This window comes from Adiantum capillus-veneris, chromosome 10 (assembly GCF_014529385.1).
Source record: "Adiantum capillus-veneris isolate H3 chromosome 10, ASM1452938v2, whole genome shotgun sequence".
In the NCBI taxonomy this organism is placed as follows: Eukaryota; Viridiplantae; Streptophyta; class Polypodiopsida; order Polypodiales; family Pteridaceae; genus Adiantum; species Adiantum capillus-veneris.
Genome location: NC_140940.1, coordinates 46,585,359 through 46,608,799, shown reverse-complemented (window position 1 = coordinate 46,608,799; position 23,441 = coordinate 46,585,359). Strand labels below are relative to the sequence as shown.

At 41.5% G+C, this 23,441-nt stretch overlaps 2 pseudogenes; both read left to right on the top strand.

Moving 5' to 3' along the window:
* Positions 1–13,408: 13,408 nt before the first annotated feature.
* LOC147448787 (uncharacterized) lies at positions 13,409–14,000 on the top strand (annotated as a pseudogene).
* A 347-nt stretch (positions 14,001–14,347) lies between these two features.
* On the top strand, positions 14,348–15,603 carry LOC147448786 (mitochondrial adenine nucleotide transporter ADNT1-like; annotated as a pseudogene).
* Positions 15,604–23,441: the final 7,838 nt, after the last annotated feature.

Here is a 23,441-nt window from a genome sequence, read left to right as displayed (position 1 = left end):
TGTACATCAAGAGCCAAACCATCAACAATGCAATAGAAACCAAAACAAAAAGTCTACCAACCAAAGTTTCCATCACAAAAAAGCATCAAGAAGAAGCCAAAGAAAATCAACCAAGTGCTAGTATCCAAAGAGCACATCCAATTCAAAGACCCAGTTTGTATACCTGAAGCACAAGCTCAACCACAACAACAAAAGGTGACAGGGTGGGTAGCATCAAATGAGTCAATCACTGCTCAAGACTATTTTCAAGGAAACATTAATGTTTGGGCCAAAAAGCCTAAAGTAACAACCTGGATGTACTCATCTCAAGAAGAAGTTCTACAAAGAACAAAACGCACAATGAACACAAGGAAAAAAACTCAAACAGGACAAAGAACAATGGTAGAAGGCATCAAAAGAGAAGATCGAAGAAGCAAACAATGTGACAAGTTTGGGTACCAAAGTCAATCGCTAGTCAAATTACTCCCAAGAAAGACAGGTAAAGCAGTGGATGATTCCATTCAAGCTACTTGAAGCACAAGGATTTTATGAAGGTAACACACAATATGGTTACCAAAGATTATAGCTCAATCTGGAACAACCAAGATTAATCATGCAACACAAGCTTCTAATTAAAGGCATGCAATGAGAATGAAGAACCAATAGAAGCCAATTGCAACAACGGCTGCTACAATCTCTAGATGGATACCTCATCATCAACTCCAAAATCAAGGCCTCTACAAAGGAAATCATCAAATTTGGATACCGAATCCTAGTGTCCATCAAATTATACAAGAAGGTAAAATGCCCGTCACACAAGGACCAAAAACAAGATGGGTTCCAAAATCACTCATGGAAACTCAATCTCACAGAACCCATACATATTGACAATCGCTTCTCATGGAAATTAACACAAAGGATACATCAAACCCTACAAGAGCTGAAGGATCACTTGTTTCATAAATAAGTGTGAACAAACAACAAGCAAGTCAAGAGGACCAAAAATATGCCAACCTACTCGCCAAAATGGTGGCATCCAATGACCAAGAGCTTATGGAATTGGGTTTCTGGCCTTGAACAAGTAAGTCCAAGTTGCCATTAACAATACATGGCATAAAAGTTAGAGTCGGGCAACTAAGCCACTAAATGAGCAAGGTGCTAGTCCCAAAGCTTCATGTAATACTCTTTGTGGTGTAAGCGTCTTAGCTATTCTAGGTACTACTAAAGCTGGAAGAGTTGAGCATAATTATGTTGTGTCGCTCATGCTAGTATAGGTGAGCATAAGAGTTGAAGTCATTGTAGTATAGCGGTAAGTGAAGGAGGAAGTCCAAAAATCACTCATCCACTCATCACAATGAGGTATGAGTCGAGAAGCTTCTACATCAAAAACCCATCTTGGAAACATGGAGGCTATTGAGACGTCCTTTGATGTCACATGTGCTACACTTGTTCCTTGAAGCACCCATAAACTCCATCTCTTACACTACATGCTTTTGTTTGCCAGATTTCTATATGCATATAAAGTGTCCCATAATTGGCACTTGCATTAGACACTCTTCCTTTGTTTCTCCCAAGCACTCACCTTGCATGACAAGTACTTCAAGTCCAAATGCTCAACTCCAATAAAAGCGTATAACAAAGGTACTTTTTTCCCCATCAGGTTTTTTTCCTTTGGTCATTCAAGTTTGAAGCCCCTAAACTAGAAATCCTCATCATCGACTTCTTGTATATATTCCCTCTACATCAAGAATAAAGAAATTTCTACCCAAATCAATCGATATCGACTTGGAGCAAAAACTGCATCTCTCCATATGCTTATCAAGAGAATCTTTTATATCCTCCAAGGTCGACAACAAAGCTCCATCAAACAATGGCAAGTCAAAGAATGGCCTACAATGACAAGCAATGAAAAATTGAGCCAGCGAGCTATCCACAACAACCATGCGTAGCTCACATAGTGCTTCAAGATTGGTGACCTATTATATACAACTCAAATTGCAGTGGACATGCAAAGCAAACCAAACATAAAGTCCACACCACAAAAAGGAGCGGTTCTACAAAAATCCCTCTTCACGACGGCCATGACTGGCAGCAAAAAGAAGACTTCACAACGAGAAGAGCAGTTGCCTAAAAAATCAAAGATCAAATAACATATCAACAAAATGGCACATATGAATCACTCAAGTTGTGGAGAATCAGAGTGGCAAGAAGCTTAAATACTTACGCACTGACAATGGTGGAGAGTATGTTTCAAAGGCCTTTCAGGACTTTTGTGAGTCAAAAGGTATTAAAAGTGAACTTACTGCTCCTTACAATCCTCCTCAAAATGGTGTTGCTGAGAGGATGAATAGGACCATACAAGAGAAGGTCAGAAGTATGCACAGCTGGCAAATGGGTTTTGGGCTGAAGCTGTATCAACAGCTGTTCATCTTGTAAATGGATCTCCTAGCAAGGTTTTGTAGAAGGATTCAGTGCCAGAGATGGTATGGTCAGGCAAAATGCCCTCATATAAGCATCTCAGAGTCTTTGGCTGTGAGGCATATACTCACGTTCCAAAGGAATTTAGGAACAAACTTGAGCCAAAGAGTAGAAAGTGCATCTTTCTAGGCTATGGTAATTCTGGCGAGATGGGGTACAGACTTTGGGATCCCAAATCCAGAAAGGTTGTCCACAGCAATGATGTTCACTTTAATGAATCCAAATATCATTCTAAACCAGAGAGGGTTGAGGAGATTAGAAGAGTTGTCTTCCAAGAAGATGGACCTGCATGTGCAAGACAAAATGTCAGGGCTCAAGAGGAGCAACGACAGGATAGAGTGGAACCACAGGTTGTGGTTGGTCCTGAGCCACCTATTGTGCATAGATCTGGACGTGTCATGCGACCTCCTGATAGGTTTGTTACATCTATGAACTATGTCATGTTGACTGATTGCAATGAGCCTTCATGTTACAAGGAAGCAGTGCAAATGAAGGACTCCTCCGGGAATTGGCAATTGGCCATGCAGTCAGAGATGGCAGCTCTGCATAAAAACAAGACATGGAAGCTAGTTAAATTACCACAGGGCAAAAAGGCTCTACCTTGTAAATGGGTTTACAGGTATAAGATCACCGCTCATGATAGTCAGCCAAAGTACAAAGCAAGGCTTGTTGCCAAGGGCTTTAATCAAGAACAAGGCATTGACTTTGATGAAGTCTTCTCTCCGGTGGTCAAGATGACTACATTGAGATGCTTTCTTGCATTGGTTGCCATATTAGATTTGGTGTTGCACCAAATGGATGTCAAGACAGCGTTCTTGCATGGTGATTTAGATGTGGAAATTTACATGCAGCAGCCAGAAGGGTTTGTTGAGAAAGGCAAGGAAGATTGGGTATGCCAGTTGTTAAAGAGTCTTTATGGCTTAAAACAATCACCGAGGGCATGGTACCATAAATTCCACAAGTTTATGCTTTCTCAAGGCTACAAACGTAGTGAGTTCGATCACTGTCTATATACAAAGAAGGCTAAGGATGGTAGTTGGCTGATCCTTATTTTGTATGTGGATGACATGTTGATTGCTGGCAAGCACTTGGAAGAAATTTCAGCTTTGAAGTCAAAGATGGCAAAATCGTTTGACATGAAAGACATGGGTGAGGCAAGTCATATACTTGGTATGCACATTGAGAGAGACAGATCAAAGAAGCTGATTTGGTTATCTCAAAAAGAGTATATTGACAAGGTTTTGCAACGTTTCAATATGGAGAAGGGAAACACACTGAGTGTTCCATTGCCACCATATGTGAAACTTAGCAAACAAGATTGTCCTGTGTATGAGGAAGAACAGGCTGAAATGGATAAGATTCCATATGCATCTGCAGTGGGTAGTTTGATGTATGCAACGATTGCTACTCGCCCAGACATTGCATTTGCAGTGGCAGTAGTAAGTCGATACATGTCAAACCCAGGCAAGAAACATTGGGAGGCAGTGAAAGGAATATTGAAATACCTCAAAGCTACAAAGAGTATGCGTATATGCTATGGGAGTCAGGAGCTAAGTGTAAAGGGTTTTACAGACTCAGATTATGCAGGTGACTTAGACAACCGAAGGTCTACGTCAGGGTATATATGTCTTTACATTGGCTGGTGGAGCAGTATCATGGCGTTCTAGATTACAAGATTGTGTTACTCAGTCTAATACAGAGGCTGAATATGTTGCAGCATCAGAGGCATGCAAAGAATCAATTTGGCTTAATCGACTAGTAACAGATTTGGGAATCAAAGAAGAGATGCCTGTGTTATATTGTGATAGTCAAAGTGCTATACCATTGGCTCGCAATCCAGTTTATCACTCAAAGACAAAGCATGTGGATGTGAAGTATCATTTCATCAGGGAAATGCTCGAGGATAAGCAACTTCAGCTTGTCAAAGTTCACACCACAGAAAATCCTGCTGATCTACTTACAAAAGGACTTCCCTCAGAGAGCTTTGCGCATTTTCGCAAGCAGTTAGGTGTAGGGTAGTACATCACTTCTCTACATCTCTTGTATATTAGCTTGTATAGTAGCTTCTCTCACACTAAAAGTACCACATTGGACTTTAAGTGGGAGGTTGTTGGGGTATAAAGCCCAATGTGGTCGCCCAGGTAAGTGGGCGGGCCGCCAGGTATGTACACATATTCTTTTGTTAGAAGTCACTATGCTCTACACATTACAGTAGAGCGAGTTCACCATATCCTCATGCTCTTCTTCTTGCACTCTCTCTCGTGTCGCACTTCCGCTCGTACTCCTTCACTCCCCCCCCCCCCCCCCCCCCCCCCCCCCCCCCTGCTCTATATCTTTTGTGTTTTTAGTGTGTGAGTGTGTTGCATTGGTGTAAGGGCAAGTGTATATCTCTTGCTCGATTGTGGGTTTGCTCCATAATTCTCCTTTCTTGCATCCTAGTTCGCTTTGAAACTAGGTGGTGTCCCTTGTGTAGTTGGGTTTTGTTTGTGGGTTTGGTGTCTTGCTTGTGTTGTGTTGTGCCCCAGCCCCATTGAGCACCACAGGAGCCTTGAAGGGTGTCTAGAGGTTTCTCTTCTTGCTACATGCCCCGGAGCGCCTCAATAGCACCACATGCCTTAAGTTTGAGGATCAAGTAGAGTTTTTGAGTGTCTTAAACATGTAAGGGCTTATCTTTACCAAGGTGTATAGATATAGCCATCATTTCAAACAGCACGGCTATTCATAAAAACCCAAGATTACTAATTTTTAGGGTTTGAAAAAGACCTAGTGGTTGGTGAATATGTTTTCACTTTTAATGGATCTCCTACTTCCATCTGTAGCACTAAGAGTGTCTATATGCTTACAGTTTGGGGGTAAGACCCAGCTCATGATTACTAAATCACTTATTAGGTGTGATGGTCAATTCTTAGAACCTTCACACTTGCACTTTCAAGGAAACAAGTCCATAAGCTGCCAAGGGCTAGTGGATAATTTCAACTTCCAAAGTTGAATTCATATATTGTTGGCTGCTAGTTGAGCAGTTTCCATACAAAATTCTTACCAAGGGGTTTGACAATGTGGATTTTATCCGAAGGTTTGGATTGCAACGGCAAAACCCAAGGTTACATGTGCAATATTACTTGCATTTTACTAATTTTCAAATTAGTGCTCCCAGGCCTTTGCAGGTGGGAAATTTGGGGAGGTGCCTTGGACTATGGATAAGTGAACACTATGTTCAACCTCTAGGTACACATCTCATTTGGCTTTGTTTCTTTTTGTTTGCTTTTCCACGTAGGATGCATAAACTATGTTGTCATCCATTTTTTCTCTTACGAGAAATGACAAGGTCATGTAAGAGCCAAGAAATTTGGGTTGTAGTGTTCGAAATAAGTTTCTGCATTACGTAGTTATAGACCCATTTGTAGGGTTTGATTTGGTACATGTTGTCACATGGGAACCAACATGGTCTAGGAACTCAAGGAGATCGGTTTAGCCAGTGTGGAACATGGATAATGAGGGTCTCTCTCACACATGTCACATGCGTGTTTATAGTTACCTCCACACCCAAGTACATCTCATACTTGAAGGATGTTCTTTTTAGACATCCTTACCTGAGACATATTCCACATGTGGAGAATATGAGTCTCTGGGCCTTACACTGGTGCCGCTACTTCAATTATGTGTCACAACGATGTCCCTCGGTGCTGGGCAAATCCATTTTCTAGACCATTTTTTAGCACGTAGTATTAGGAACAATTTCAGTGCCCAAAAATTTTGGATATGTAGAAAGACTTGTTAAGGTTACAATTGTGACTAAACAACATTAACGGATGGTTGTTTATGCATATAGAAAGGCTATGAGTTGTTAATGAAAAGGTTTCATTGTTTGTACCTAGAAGTGCTTAACGTTTCACCTTCTATTATGGTTCAAGCATTTCAGCAAGGCTTGCAAATGATTACAGTAGCAAGTATTTAGTTTCTTTTCAATGTTTACCTTTGCTTTACCTTTTTCGGCGATGGTTGGAAATTTCTTCTCAGCATGGATTTGAGAAGCTTCATGGAGTCTTACCGTTGTTGTTGTTGAAGATTTTGGTTGTTGTCGAAAGAAGATGTTCCTCCAGCTTTCTGTCAGGACCAGACTCTCTTTGATATGATGGGAGTTGATTATGTGGAAAGTATCTTTATACTCCCTAGTACTCAATTTGAGTACAGGAGTCTGCCACTCCAAAGCTAGGAATCAGCATTTTTTAACTTGTGTAAACTATTTCTTCTAGCTCATTGATTGGTGGCTTTCCCATCATGATCCACGTTCCATAAGTCATTAGATTCTTTGTTTCTTGTGGATCTATCATAGTTGAACATGTTATTTTGAGTCCTGTTTTTCCTCATATGCTGAATCTGATCATCGTAGGAGATAGTCCATCTTCTTCCTTGTCCCTGTTCTTCTTTTGATCTTGCATTTGTTGAAGATTTTCTGTTGAACTTGGAAGCTTTTCTCCTTCATCTACTTTCATTTGCACTTTTTCTGGAGTCGGCTTCTTTGAAACATCTATTGTTGTTTCTTCAGGTGTGTCAATAATGACATATTCTTGTGGTTTCTCTGCTTCCTTCATTTTCAATTTTGCCTCATGCTCTAGGATGTATCTATCTGTCTCACTTTTTCTGCTTTCACACTCACAAACTTCATTAGCTTCCTTCAACACCCTTATTGTAAATAAGGGAGTTATATCATAGCCTTCCTCATCACAAAATTTAGTCAGGGTCGCCTCATTCACACACACATCAAGAGTCGCCAGTATTTGATCCCATCCAAAGGGTTCAAATAACTCCTCTAGAAATGGTTCCGGTATGTAAGCTTCATCGTCGATTGATCTTTCTAGGATGCAATCCTCCTTCACTGAGCTTCCACACTTCAAAGCACCACACATGCAAAGTTCTTGTTTGGTTTGTAGCCACGCAGGTATCTCTTTCCCATTGACTATAGTAGAGTCAATTTCTTCTAAAGAAGTCAATTTTCTCTAGGATACCCAGAGGTTTTTCCGTGTATCCATCTGCAAGTTGCAGCTTCATTCTAGTTATCCTAAGCGCTAGTCTACCCCATTTTTCCCAAATGTCTTTTGTGGCTATGGCTACTGCAGCCCCACTATCAAGTTTAGCCAATATTTTAACTCGTTTGTATTCCACAGGTAAGGTGGTGTTTCCTTCTTATCCTTCGCAATATTCTCCCACCTTGTTTATTGGCAGAGGTTTAGCGTTTGTACTTTCTTGTTGAGTTTTGTTTGATTATTCATTTGAGGGTAGATCTTGAAGAGGTACCTTTAATCCCATCTTCCCCAAATTGTTGCCTACTTCATCCATACATGGTGCATTGTATTGGAGCTGACATCAACTCTTGCATACTCTTTGTATCCATCATCTTGGATATGGCTTTCCTCTGACCTGGCACCACTCTAGTCTCTGAGTCTGCCTCATGTTCTCCTATGTATGAGGGTAAGGTCTTCAAGGGCTATGGTTTTCATTCAATTGAAACTTCCATCCCTGCATCTCCATTCAGAGATTGAATGTCTCCCTAATAGACTTCATGCCCTATATTGACCTCAGTTATGGGTGCAGATTGGAAATTTGCACGTCCATCTTTTGCACTTCTAATTGCTTCCCACAATTCATTTGGCCATGGCTCATCTATCTCTGGGATAGGTGCCATGAATTGTGATCTTGACCTTGCATCATTAGTGGTGTTGGCCACTACTTGGTCATCTAGTCGAATTTCTAGGTTGTTGGTTTCTTGTGTTGCAGTCTTTGCTTGCAAATCCTTTTGTGATTCTAGCTCAATGTTTCTTTGAGTTCATGTTTCAACAACCTTTGCCTTAGGCATTTCAAATCCAACACTTTTTGGTTTTGTTTCTGGAGGTGGAATTGGTGCTTCAGGATCCATCATTGCCTTTGCAGTTTTTACCAATTCCTTACACATTTTCAACCTCTCAGTCTCTACCTCAGCACGAGGATATTTCATCCCTCATTGCTCTAGGGTTTGGTTAGGTTTCAATTTCGATACCGAAGCCTAGTGTCCATCAAATTATACAAGAAGGACCAAAAACAAGATGGGTTCCAAAATCGGTCATGGAAACTCAATCTCACAGAACCCACACATATTGAAAATTGCTTCTCATGGAAATTAACACAAAGGCTACATCAAACCCTACCAGAGATGAAGGATCACTTGTTTCATAAACAAGTGTGAACAAACAACAAGAAAGTCAAGAGGAGCAAAAATATGCCAACCTACTCGCCAAAATGGTGGCATCCAATGACCAATAGCTTATGGAATTGGGTTTCTAGCCTTGAACAAGTAAGTCCAAGTCCCCATTAACAATACATGGCATAAAAGTTAGAGTCGGGCAACTAAGCCACTAAATGAGCAAGGTGCTAGTCCCAAAGCTTCATGTAATACTCTTTGTGGTGTAAGCGTCTTAGCTATTCTAGGTACTACTAAAGCTGGAAGAGTTGAGCATAATTACGTTGTGTCTCTCATGCTAGTATAGGTGAGCATAAGAGTTGAAGTCATTGTAGTATAGCGGTAAGTGAAGGAGGAAGTCCAAAAATCACTCATCCACTCATCACAGTGAGGTATGAGTCGAGAAGCTTCTACATCAAAAACCCATCTTGGAAACATGGAAGCTATTGAGACGTCCTTTGATGTCACATGTGCTACACTTGTTCCTTGAAGCACCCATAAACTCCATCTCTTACACTACATGCTTTTGTTTGCCAAATTTTTATATGCATATAAAGTGTCCCATAATTGGCACTTGCATTAGACACTCTTCCTTTGTTTCTCCCAAGCACTCACCTTGCATGACAAGTACTTCAAGTCCAAATGCTCAACTCCAATAAGAGCCTATAACAAAGGTACATTTTTCCCCATCAGGTTTTTTTCCTTTGGTCATCCAAGTTTGAAGCCCCTAATCTAGTAATCCTCATCATCGACTTCTTGTATATATTCCCTCTACATCAACAATAAAGAAATTTCTACCCAAATCAATCGATATCGACTTGGAGCAAAAACTGTATGTCTCCATATGCTTATCAAGAGAATCTTTTATCTCCTCCAAGGTCGACAACAAAGCTCCATCAAACAATGGCAAGTCAAAGAATGGCCTACAATGACAAGCAATGAAAAATTCAGCCAACGAGCTATCCACAACAACCATACGTAGCTCACATAGTGCTTCAACATTGGTGACCTATTATATACAACTCAAATTGCAGTGGACATGGAAAGAAAACCAAACATAAAGTCCACACCACAAAAAGGATCGGTTCTACAAAAATCCCTCTTCACGACGGCCAAGACTGGCAACAAAAAGAAGACTTCACAACAAGAAGAGCAGTTGCCTCAAAAATCAAAGATCAAATAACATATCAACAACATGGCACATATGAATCACTCAAGAAAGGAGGGAGCGTCATCACCGACAAAGCACTTCCCAACCTGAAGACCAACCTTGAAGACAAAGTGGAAGACAACCCTATGACAGGCTTGCACAAGATCGTGTCAAGGGACAACACAAATTAGGAAGGGGGGAATGTTCGAGGATAGATCAAATGCGTGCCAACTCGCTGGGCACGTAGTCAGACACCACATTTGTACTCTATTAATTGTTCGAGAACTAGTTTAGTGATACTCTGTGTAAATCCTAATTCTAGAGTAGCAGGCAATTCCTTGAGTTGCAATGATGTCATGATAATTGTGAAGGTCCGTGTGAGTCGGCCACTAATCATTTATAATTCCCTAGGTATAAAGGTCAATAACCTTAATGTGAAAGGAGGCTTATCTTTAGAAAAAGAAGGGAGCTCTGCTGTACGTACGCTCAAGCTACAAGCTTGTGGGGCACATGTCTAACCTCACCATCCTATCTTATTGCAGTATTAGTGAGAATCACGATTAATTTGTCAAACCATGGGACTAAGCTAATTCAACTAGTGCATAGAGGTTACAAGTGGGTGTGAATCTCTTGGAAAACAATTAACAACTCGCATCTAACTCAAGCTACACTTAAGTGACTGAAATCACTAGAAGCCAATCGCTCATCGGCAAACAATTCACATCCGTTACAACAACATCTAAACGTAATGAAACTTCTAGGACAAGTTTAGAAGACCTACGCACACATGTCTATGGCCTCAAACCCCACTTTAGGTCAAGTTCCAAAATCACGATTATTAATAGCAATGGATTTTTGACCTAGTCATTTTTCACTCATAATGCATCTAAATGCTTAGCAATGATGCCCCAATATCCCGCCTATGCTTAGGTTTTCATTTGAATTTGTAAATTCCTAGTTATGATGAAAGCCAAAAGCTACGAATTACTATAAATGGCTTAAACTTTGTTTGCGGATCGCCATGACGGACGTCTATACCGTAGCTCTCAAGCATCAACATAAAATTATTGATACAGGGGAAGCGACTCGGATGAGGCATGGAAAATCACTAGGATGTCAACCGTAATGAAGTGAACTCGAAGAGATGCAACTACTAACTCTACAAGCAAATCAATCGCACTAAATCCAAGTAATCTTCCCATGTCCTTCTACAGAGCTCTACAGTCATCACGCCCGTTCACCATGCAAATCATATCGTAATTGCACGAAACTTGAAGGGAAGCTACAGGGGACTATCAAGAACATATCCTATCACTGTCACAGGATTCTAGGGAGGTACATGGATCACGATCATTCGTCCCAAAGTACGCAAAAACAGTAAACGGATGACCCTAAAGGGTCGTTTTTGGGTCTCTAAAGGCTCTCCTAGGGTCAAAACAACATAAAATACACATGTAAACACTCAAAACAGCGATTTAAGGCCTAAACAGATGCGTTTGAAACCTTCAATGAATCTTGAATGCTTACACTTGAATGAAAGAGCAGAGTAAGAGGAACACAATGCTTACACTTGAATGAAAGAGCAGAGTAAGACGATTGTCATTAGGCTTTTACAGGGTTTGATGTATTAAACATTGGAAAAATAGTGTGACCACATCAAAACTTTGGCCGGCTGACCCAACGGGCACCTTGGCTAGGTGGGCACTTGTATGTTGTTATCACCTCCAAACACTCCCCCCTTCCTAGCTCGTGTCGTCCCTTGACACGACCATTTGTAGTCTGGTCTTCTTGTTGATGAGACTCCCCCCTTCCTTGATTGAGTTATATCTGGCATGTTTTTCTTGTTTAAATGGGGTGCCCATTTGCCTTTGATTGATGAACATGTGTTCTTTGTGATTTGGATGTTGTGGGCGACGCATTTGTGCATGTTGTTGCACATCCTGCTTTACCTTTCCATTTGTGTAGTTGGTCGATGATACCTACTTCTTTGGGTACTTTGCCTCCTGGTGCAGTTGACTTTTCATTGGAGCTCGTATCTCAAAATGTTTGAGACTTTGACATGTGTGCACTAGCACCTCCAATTTGATTTTCTTTGCCACTTTGCCAATAGAGCTTTGTTGGTATCTTTGAAGATAAGAGCTGCTCTTGTCAAAGGGTAGTTGAGAACAATGTGGCCCCACTTTATCTCTTTGAAGATCGTGTAAAAAATTCTTTATTGGTTTCATTTGATGGAAGGAATATATACAATAGAATAGTGATGGGTGTTTCTAAATTAGGGTCTACAACCTGAATGACCAAAGGGAAAAACCTAGTGGGAAAAAATGCCTTTGGTATACGCTCTTATTGGGGTTGAACACTTGGAAGTTGAGTACTTGTTCATGCAAGGTGAGTGCTTGGGAGAAATAAAGTAGGAGTGCGTAATGCAAGTGCCAATTATGGGACACTCTATATGCACACAAGAGGTCTTTCAAGAAAATCATGCGGTGTGAAAAATGAGTTGTTGGGTGCTTCAAGGAACAAATGTAGCACATGTGATATCCAAGGACACCTCAATAGCTTCCACATTTCCAAGAAGGGTTTTTGATGTTGAAGCTTCTCCACTCATTACTCAATATGCATTGTGCGTGAGTGTCTTTTGGACTCTCTTCTTCACTTTACCAAACTTAAAATACATAGACTTGGACTCTTATGCTCACCTATACGAACATGAGTGACACAACATAAATATGCTCAACTCTTTCACCTTGAGCAGTACCGACAATAGCTAGGACTCTTAGACCACAGAGAATATTACTTGAAGCTTTGGGACTAATGCCTTGCTCATTTAGTGGCTCAGCTGCCCGACTCTTGACTTTTAGGCCATGTTTTTTTAATGGCGACTTGGACTTACATGTTCATGGCCTCAAACCCAATGCCATAAGTTCTTGAGATTAAGGCCTCTATCATTGCTTTGGTCTTTGGATGCCACCATTTTGTCGATTAGGTTGGCATATTTTGGCTCCTCTTGACTTTCTTGTTGTATGTTGATACTTTTTTGTAGAACAAGTCCTTCAGATCTGATAGGGCTTGATGTAGCCTTTGCATTAATTTCCATGAGAAGTGATTGTCGAGATGTATGGCAATTTTTGAAGCCATCTTGTTTTGGTCCTTGTGTGACCGTCTTTGGCATTTTATCTTCTTCTATAATTTGATGGACACTAGGCTTTGGTATCCAAACCTAATGATTTTCGTTGTAAAAGCCTTGCTTTTGTAATTGATGACAAGGTATCCATTTGTCGATTCCAGCAGCCTTGGTTGTAATTGGATTCTATTGGCTTTTGGTTGTCATTGCTTGCTTTGGGGTAGAAGCTTGTGCTGCTTGATTTCTCTTCGTTGTTCCCGATTGAGCTACAATTTCTGGTAACCATGTTGGAGTGTTACCTTCATAAACTCCTTGTTCTTCAAGTAGCTTCACTGTAATCATCCGCTGATTCACCTGTTTGTGTTGGGTATCTTTGTTGAAGTCTGATTTGGGGAGTCTTACCACGCACCGAGCGAGTTTTTCCGAGCAAAGACAAACCCGAGCAAGTGTTAGTGGCCATTTCTGCATGCTTCGGGGCTTCCCGTGGAACTTTCTTCTAAGGAGAGAAACCGGGGATGGCAATGAAAGCACCGGATCCCTCACCGTCCTCCCATCTGGCAAGTGGTTTGAGAATGTTTCCATTCTTACTTTCGACGATCTATCTAAGCACTATGAGTCTGTTCTATTCAAAGAAGAGGTAGAGCCATCAACATTTCTTTAAGATGTTATGTCAAACACTATTTACACAGGGAAACCAGGTCAACGCCTACCACTATTTACACAACTGGACCAAGTCAACGCCTGGAGGAGATTGATCACCATTTTATTCATATCTCAAGATTGTCGATGATAAATGAGAATTTAGAGTGTATTGAAGTCTTATCTAATTAGAAAGACAAATCCAAAGCGAACGATGGGTTGAATTCAAAAGTTCAAGAGGTCATGAGTAGCCCTCCCATACCTTGCCTGCAGACAAGACGGTGTTAGATGCTGCAATCTTGATGTTGAAGCACAAGATACATCAAATGCCTATATTTGTCAATCATTCAAGACAAGTTGTTGTTATTGTCACTAGGACGAACATATTTAGCGCATTGGAGGGGAAATCATCTTCATGATTGATGGGTGATTAAGCTGGGTTATAGCAAGCAACACAAACTGCGTAGTGTGATGGAATACATACTTTAGTCTTAGGTCACATGCAAAGTTAGCTGATTTACTAAAACAAATTTGATGCGGTCTTGTGAGTGGAAGTGTGGCTTTTACTATTTTCAAATTTTGTAAGATCCATGTGTCATTTGAACACTTATGAATGTACTTGTATTGTGTGGACTTGCCTTGAGAGAAACTTATTAATGAGAAGCTTATTTTAAGGGTAAAAGAGAGAGAGAGAGAGAGAGAGAGAGAGAGAGAGATAGGGAGATAGATTTTTTGTGCCCTAAATCACCAACAACCACCATCCATCATGCTGCCTACATGCCGCTCATTGCAGCAGCAGGTGTGGCAGTGGCTTCTAGCTAAAGGCACCTTTGTCCTTTTTCTCAGCTCGCTCGCCCCACCCAAGTGGCTCTTCCTCTCCTTCCCTTTCATGACTCGACTTGCCTCCATTAGCTTTCTGGACTATTGCTTTGCCCTAGTTTTCCATGGTTTCTCAGAGAGAGGCCACAAATTCCAGGATATAGAAGGACCATGGATGGTGTCATAGCAGCGCGAAAGAGGAGATTGCCTCTCATGGGAGCGTTGCCTTTTGCCAGAGATCTCCTCTTTATGATTTTGGGGAAGAATTGGCTGCCTCCACACTTGCAACTGTTGAAGTCAAGGCTCTAGGAGATAAAGCACTGGCCATTTGCAAGTCTCTCATTGCTGGAGATTTGGCTGGTGGAGTTTCACGTAGTGCTGTGGCTCCACTTGAACGTTCAAAGATTCTTCTTCAAGTTCAAAATCCATTGAAGCCTAAATATAATGGCATGGTGCAAGGCTTGAAGTACATTTGGTCAATGAAGGCTTAGCTGGATTTTTCAAAGGGAATGGAACAAACTGTGCTTGAATAATTCCTAACTCTGCTGTGAAGTTTTACGGTTATGAACAAGCTTCAAGTGAAATTTTGTGATTGTACAGGAGGGAGACTGGGTGAGAGGATGCTAAGCTTACACCATTACTAAGACTTGGAGCTGTTGCATGTGCTGGAATTATTGTAATATCTACCATGTATCCTATGGACATGGTTCGGGGTAGGCTTACAGTGTAGACAAAGGTTTCACCAATGTGCTATCGAGAAATGTTCCATGCAGCGTCAACGATATTCATTTTGCGGTATATGAATCAGTCACAAAGTTTGGCTGGTGAAGAGGAACATAGCAAGCAAGCCAGAAGAGAATGTTGATTTGAGCGTCCTTACAAAACTTGGGATGTGGAGCAGCAGCAGGTACAGTGGGCCAGATGGTAGCATATCCATTTGATGTTGTACGGAGGAGGATGCAGATGGTGGGATGGAAGGATGCCTCCTCTGTCATCATTGCGGATGGTCAGATGAAGGCACCGGTTCAGTACACTGGGATGATTGATGCTTTTTTGAAGACTATTCAAAATGAAGGCTTTGGAGCCTTGTACAAAGGCCCAATTCCCAATTCTATCAATGTTGTTCCTTCTATTGCTTTGGCATTTGTGACATAGGAGGTGATGAAGGACCTTCTTGGAGTCAAATTCGAAATATCACATTAAGTGAATCTGCAGCCTGCAATAGCAATAATGTAGAAGAGATTGTAAATGGACAAACGATTTGAAAGCACATCGGCCGTAGTAATGATTTGTAAGAGTCTCTAATTTTTTAAAGAAGGGAAGTTTAAATGATAAGTCTGGGGGAGCTCTCTCCCTCCCCTGCCTTGGTCAGTCCAACAACCAACACGATTCTTCACATGGCAAGCCGCAACACCAAAAAGGATGGTGCAACAAGAGATTAGGTTGGGCTGCATCAACATGCATAAGCTCTCCTTGTGACAGAGTACAAGGTCGTGTGATTCACATCAGTACAGATATGTTGATCCTACTACATGCACCATCTCTGCCTTGTTGGGGTATAAAGCCCAATGTGGTCGCCCAGGTAAGTGGGCGGGCCGCCAGGTATGTACACATATTCTTTTGTAAAAACCTAATAAGAACTCACTATGCTCTACACATTACAGTAGAGCGAGTTCACCATATCTTCGTGCTCTTCTTCTCGCACTCTATCTCGCGTTGCACTTCCGCTCGTACTCCTTCAACTCGTATCAAAGCTCAGATCGAGACTCAGGGCAGCACTGCATGAGGCTAGAATCACCAGCTCAAATTGGAGTGAAATTCGACAGGCGAAGACACGGCCCCAAATCTCATGGGATGGCCCGAAGGGCTTGGTGTTGTCAGAATTTCATTCTGAGGTCATCTCGACCACCGTTCGGCTTCGACAAAGGTCTGCGCAGGCCATTTTCGACTACGTGGTCTTGACAGGTGCAGATCCGACTCTGCAAATTTGGGGTTTTCGGCCTACGACTGCAGGTGCTGAGGATATCGACACTCCTAGAGTATTGATTTGTGGTTGTCTACGCATCAAAGGACGGCTCACAGTTCTTGGAGGCGTGTCATATACGACACGGGCGCATCTACACACATACTGTAGGCGACATCCTCTAGTTCATCAGGTAGCTTTTTTTTGCTGCTTGATATTCCAGATTTCATCCTGACATTGCAGGTACTTCCACATGGGATGTATTGTCAGAGATGATGTATGTCTGTTGAGGGTTTGCTGGCTGTGAGTCACGCAGCAAACAACCGCCGTAGCGGTTACAACATACAGTGGGAAATTTGTGGATGTATGACTTTGTGGGAAGTCTATGTACTGTCAAATTTACTGCAGCCTTTGTTGAGGGTCGAGTGAGATTTTATTGAGCTCGGGGATTCTCGAATGTTGAGATCCTTTCGGTGATACAGGTCTTGGAGCGATCCCTCGAGCACCCTTAGATAGGCAGCTAGGATGTATTGACTGTGAGTTAGACAGTTGGGATTGCATCTTTTCTTTAGTGCCATTGAGGCATTGTCGCAGTCTATGCTTACAGGACAGTGACAGGACAGTCAGAGACAGTACAGGTGCAGGACAGGTTTACCCACAGCTTACAGTGTTAGAGAGACGGTGTTTTTTGAGCTGTTTTTTGGTCTGTTTTTTAGTACACCAGGGCCATTTTACAAAGGAGACTCTGCCGAAATTTATGCAGAATCTGAAGCTTTCTTGGTTCATTTGACAGGTTGATATTGGTTCAGAGGTCAGTTTACAGGGGAAACTCTGGCGAATTTTTCCCAGGAAAGTAAACTACTACGAAGCGTAGCTATGGCTGGATCACAGGACACTACTCTTTACAATATCAAGAAGCTGGATGGAACCAATTTCCCATTGTGGAAGCAGCAGATTTGGCACGTGTTGGTACAAAAGAAGCAGATAAAACCTATAAAGCTCAAGGGGATAAAACCAAAAGATATGGACGAAGATGAATGGAGCGAAATGGATGAATTGGCACTTTCTACCATTATGCTGACTTTGGCAGAAAGCGTTTACTTCAATGTAGCAGACGAGATGTCGGCTTATCAAGCATGGTTAAAGCTGAGTGATCTTTATGAGAAGCAGAGTGCAGCTTCACAGGTATACTGGCTTAAGAAGCTTGTTGACTTGAAGATGAAAGAAGGGACACCTATGTCCAATCATCTGAATGAATTCAACACAATCTACAGTCAGTTGTCAGCTCAAGGTGTCAAGTTTGATGAACCTTTTAGAGCTATGTTCCTGTTGATCACATTGCCGGAAAGTTGGGACATTTTTCGCACAGCTTTGAGTAATTCTGCACCTCTAGATGGTTTGAACATAGCAGGTGTAGAAGGAACTCTTCTTACTGAAGAAACCAATAGAAAGACAATGGACAAAGGCAAAGGAACAGCCTTAGTTGTCAGGGGAAGGACCAAAGAAAAGTACAAAGGTGGAAAGAGGAATCAGTCTCGTAGCAAGTCCCGCAGTGCTAAAGGCAAGAGTGACATAGAATGCTACCATTGTGGCAAGAAGGGTCACATGAAAAGAGACGGCAGATAATGGAAAGCAGAAAAAGGCAAAGAGAAAGCTGAAGACCATGGTGCGAAGAACAAGTCCTCAGTGAAGATTCAAGAAATAAATATGACAAACACTGTTGCAGAGGATGACAGTCTAGTGTAAGGAGACATCTACTTCTTGAAGAATACAATGGACTCAGCTCTTCTTACAGCATCTGATGGAAATGCACTGAGTGACTGGATTATAGACTCAGGGGCATCACTTCATGTGTCTCCAAACAAGGAGTGGTTTACTTCTTATGTGACCACTAAAGATCATGTTCGGCTAGGCAATGGGCAGACATGTGAGATCTTAGGTGTTGGAGATATTCAATTGAAGTTTCAGAATGGCTCTTCTTTCACGCTGAAGAATGTGAGACATGTTCCCGCAATTACAAAGAGCTTGATCAGCACAGGTTTACTTGATGATGCTGGCTACGTCACCACTTTTGGACAGAACATGTGGAAGATATCCAAGGGTTCTATGACAGTAGCACATGGAGTAAAGGCTAGAGGACTTTACATGATTTATGTATCAAATGTTTCTAAAAATGTAATCAATGTAACCGAGCAGCCGAACATTTCTTTGTGGCATAGCCGGTTAGGACATATGTCCAAGAAGGGAATGGAAATCTTGTCTCGTTCTGGTTATTTGCCTGGCTTTTCATTTAATGATTTTGAATTCTGTGAACATTGTCTGTATGGTAAGCAAACACAGCAGCCACATAAGCATAGAAGCAGTAGAAGAGATACACAGTTGGCACTTGTTCATAGTGATTTGTGTGGACCAATGCCTAACCTATCTCTAGGGGGAGCTTCTTACTTTATGACATTTATAGATGATTACTCGAGGAAAGTATGGGTTTACTTTCTCAAGCACAAGGATGAAGCGTTTAGTGTTTTCAAAACGTTTGTGACACTTGTGGAGAATCAGAGTGGCAAGAAGCTTAAATACTTACGCACTGACAATGGTGGAGAGTATGTTTCAAAGGCCTTTCAGGACTTTTGTGAGTCAAAAGGTATAAAATAAGAACTTACTACTTTTTACAATCCTCCTCAAAATGGTGTTGCTGAAAGGATGAATAGGACCATACAAGAGAAGGTCAGAAGTATGCACAACTGCCAAATGGGTTTTGGGCTGAAGCTGTGGGCTGAAGCTGTATCAACAGTTGTTCATCTTGTAAATAGATCTCCTAGCAAGGTTTTGCAAAAGGATTCAGTGCGAGAGATGGTATGGTCAGGCAAAATTCCCTCATACAAGCATCTCAGAGTCTTTGGCTGTGAGGCATATACTCACGTTCCAAAGGAATTTAGGAACAAACTTGAGCCAAAGAGTAGAAAGTGCATCTTTCTAGGCTATGGTAATTCTGGCGAGATGGGGTACAGACTTTGGGATCCCGAATCCAGAAAGGTTGTCCACAGCAATGATGTTCACTTTAATAAATCCAAATATCATTCTAAACCAGAGAGGGTTGAGGAGATTAGAAGAGTTGTCTTCCAAGAAGATGGACCTGCTTGTGCAAGACAAAATGTCAGGGCTCAAGAGGAGCAACGACAGGATAGAGTGGAACCACAGGTTGTGGTTGGGCCTGAGCCACCTATTGTGCGTAGATCTGGACGTGTCACGCGACCTCCTGATAGGTTTCATCCATCTATGAACTATGTCATGTTGACTGATTGCAATGAGCCTTCATGTTACAAGGAAGCAGTGCAAATGAAGGACTCCGGGAATTGGCAATTGGCCATGCAGTCAAAGATGACAGCTCTGCATAAAAACAAGACATGGAAGCTAGTTAAATTACCACAGGGCAAAAAGGCTCTACCTTGTAAATGGGTTTACAGGTATAAGATCACCGCTCATGATAGTCAGCCAAAGTACAAAGCAAGGCTTGTTGCCAAGGGCTTTAAGCAAGAACAAGGCATTGACTTTCATGAAGTCTTCTCTCCAGTGGTCAAGATAACTACATTGAGATGCTTTCTTGCATTGGTTGCCATATTAGATTTGGTGTTGCACCAAATGGATGTCAAGACAGCGTTCTTGCATGGTGATTTAGATGTGGAAATTTACATGCAGCAGCCAGAAGGGTTTGTTGAGAAAGGCAAGGAAGATTGGGTATGCCAGTTGTTAAAGAGTGTTTATGGCTTAAAACAATCACCGAGGGCATGGTACCATAAATTCCACAAGTTTATGCTTTCTCAAGGCTACAAACGTAGTGAGTTCGATCACTGTCTATATACAAAGAAGGCTAAGGATGGTAGTTGGCTGATCCTTATTTTGTATGTGGATGACATGTTGATTGCTGGCAAGCACTTGGAAGAAATTTCAGCTTTGAAGTCAAAGATGGAAAAATCGTTTGACATGAAAGACATGGGTGAGGCAAGTCATATACTTGGTATGCGCATTGAGAGAGACAGATCAAAGAAGTTGATTTGGTTATCTCAAAAAGAGTATATTGACAAGGTTTTGCAACGTTTCAATATGGAGAAGGGAAACACACTGAGTGTTCCATTGCCACCATATGTGAAACTTAGCAAACAAGATTGTCCTGTGTCTGAGGAAGAACAGGCTGAAATGGATAAGATTCCATATGCATGTGCAGTGGGTAGTTTGATGTATGCAATGATTGCTACTCGCCCAGACATTGCATTTGTAGTGGCAGTAGTAAGTCGATACATGTCAAACCCAGGCAAGAAACATTGGGAGGCAGTGAAAGGAATATTGAAATACCTCAAAGCTACAAAGAGTATGCGTATATGCTATGGGAGTCAGGAGCTAAGTGTAAAGGGTTTTACAGACTCAGATTATGCAGGTGACTTAGACAACCGAAGGTCTACGTCGGGGTATATATGTCTTTACATTGGCTGGTGGAGCAGTATCATGGCGTTCTAGATTACAAGATTGTGTTACTCAGTCTACTACAGAGGCTGAATATGTTGCAGCATCAGAGGCATGCAAAGAATCAATTTGGCTTAATCGACTAGTAACAGATTTGGGAATCAAAGAAGAGATGCCTGTGTTATATTGTGATAGTCAAAGTGCTATACAATTGGCTCGCAATCCAATTTATCACTCAAAGACAAAGCATGTGGATGTGAAGTATCATTTCATCAGGGAAATGCTCGAGGATAAGCAACTTCAGCTTGTCAAAGTTCACACCACAGAAAATCCTGCTGATCTACTTACAAAAGGACTTCCCTCAGAGAGCTTTGCGCATTTTCTCAAGCAGTTAGGTGTAGGGTAGTACATCACTTCTCTACATTTCTTGTATATTAGCTTTTATAGTAGCTTCTCTCACACTTAAAGTACCACATTGGACATTAAGTGGGAGGTTGTTGGGGTATAAAGCCCAATGTGGTCGCCCAGGTAAGTGGGCGGGCCGCCAGGTATGTACACATATTCTTTTGTTAAAACCTAATAAGAACTCACTATGCTCTACACATTACAATAGAGCGAGTTCACCATATCCTCATGCTCTTCTTCTCGTACTCTCTCTCACGTCGCACTTCCGCTCGTACTCCTTCACTCCCCCCCCCCCCCCCTGCTCTATCTCTTTTGTGTTTTTAGTGTGTGAGTGTGTTGCATTGGTGTAAGGGCAAGTGTATATCTCTTGCTCGATTGTGGGTTTGCTCCATAATTCTCCTTTCTTGCATCCTAGTTCGCTTTGAAACTAGGTGGTGTCCCTTGTGTAGTTGGGTTTTGTTTGTGGGTTTGGTGTCTTTCTTGTGTTGTGTTGTGCCCCAGCCCCATTGAGCACCACAGGAGCCTTGAAGGGTGTCTAGAGGTTTCTCTTCTTGCTACATGCCCCGGAGCGCCTCAATAGCACCACGTGCCTAAGGTTTGAGGATCAAGTAGAGTTTTTGAATGTCTTAAACTTGTAACGGCTTATCTCTACCAAGGTGTATAGATATAGCCATCATTCCAAACAGCACGGCTGTTCATAAAAACCCAAGATTACTAATTTTTAGGGTTTGAAAAAGACCTAGTGGTTGGTGAATATGTTTTCACTTTTAATGGATCTCCTACTTCCATCTATAGCACTAAGAGTGTCTATATGCTTACAGTTTGGGGGTAAGACCCAGCTCATGATTACTAAATCACGTATTAGGTGTGATGGTCAATTCTTAGAACCTTCACACTTGCACTTTCAAGGAAACAAGTCCATAAGCTGCCAAGGGCTAGTGGATAATTTCAACTTCCAAAGTTGAATTCATATATTGTTGGCTGCTAGTTGAGCAGTTTCCATACAAAATTCTTACCAAGGGGTTTGACAATGTGGATTTTATCCGAAGGTTTGGATTGCAACAGAAAAACCCAAGGTTACATGTGCAATATTACTTGCATTTTACTAATTTTCAAATTAGTGCTCCCAGGCCTTTGCAGGTGGGAAATTTGGGGAGGTGCCTTGCACTACGGATAAGTGAACACTATGTTCAACCTCTAGGTACACATCTCATTTGGTTTTGTTTCTTTTTGTTTGCTTTTCCACGTAGGATGCATAAACTATGTTGTCATCCATTTTTCCTCTTACGAGAAATGACAAGATCATGTAAGAGCCAAGAAATTTGGGTTGTAGTGTTCGGAATAAGTTTCTGCATTACGTAGTTATAGACCCATTTGTAGGGTTTGATTTGGTACATGTTGTCACATGGGAACCAACATGGTCTAGGAACTCAAGGAGATCGGTTTAGCCAGTGTGGAACATGGATAATGAGGGTCTCTCTCACACATGTCACATGCGTGTTTATAGTTACCTCCACACCCAAGTACATCTCATACTTGAAGGATGTTCTTTTTAGACATCCTTACCTGAGACATGTTCCACATGTGGAGAATATGAGTCTCTGGGGCTTACACTGGTGCCGCTACTTCAATTATGTGTCGCAACGATGTCCCTCGGTGCTGGGCAAATCCATTTTCTAGACCATTTTTTAGCACGTAGTATTAGGAACAATTTCAGTGCCCAAAAATTTTGGATATGTAGAAAGACTTGTTAAGGTTACAATTGTGACTAAGCAAAATTAACGGATGGTTGTTTATGCATATAGAAAGGCTATGAGTTGTTAATGAAAAGGTTTCATTGTTTGTACCTAGAAGTGCTTAACGTTTCACCTTCTATTATGGTTCAAACATTTCAGCAAGGCTTGCAAATGATTACAGTAGCAAGTATTTAGTTTCTTTTCAAGACTATTTACACTCCTCTATAATGTGTGCTAGGAGCATTACATTCTCCAATACGTCTTGGAAAGTATGATCATGGATATGTAGGTTTGGATCTATTTTTGCTAAGTGCATGCATGCTAGGTGTTATGGGCCCTAGTTTTGGCAAAGACTGATTTGGAGCAGCATGCATATTCATCACATTAGTTGCTTATGAAGCATTTTTCACTCTATATGAAATATCTCTATGAGATTACTTTTTGATCTACCAATCACCAATAGAAGTCATGGCTCGATT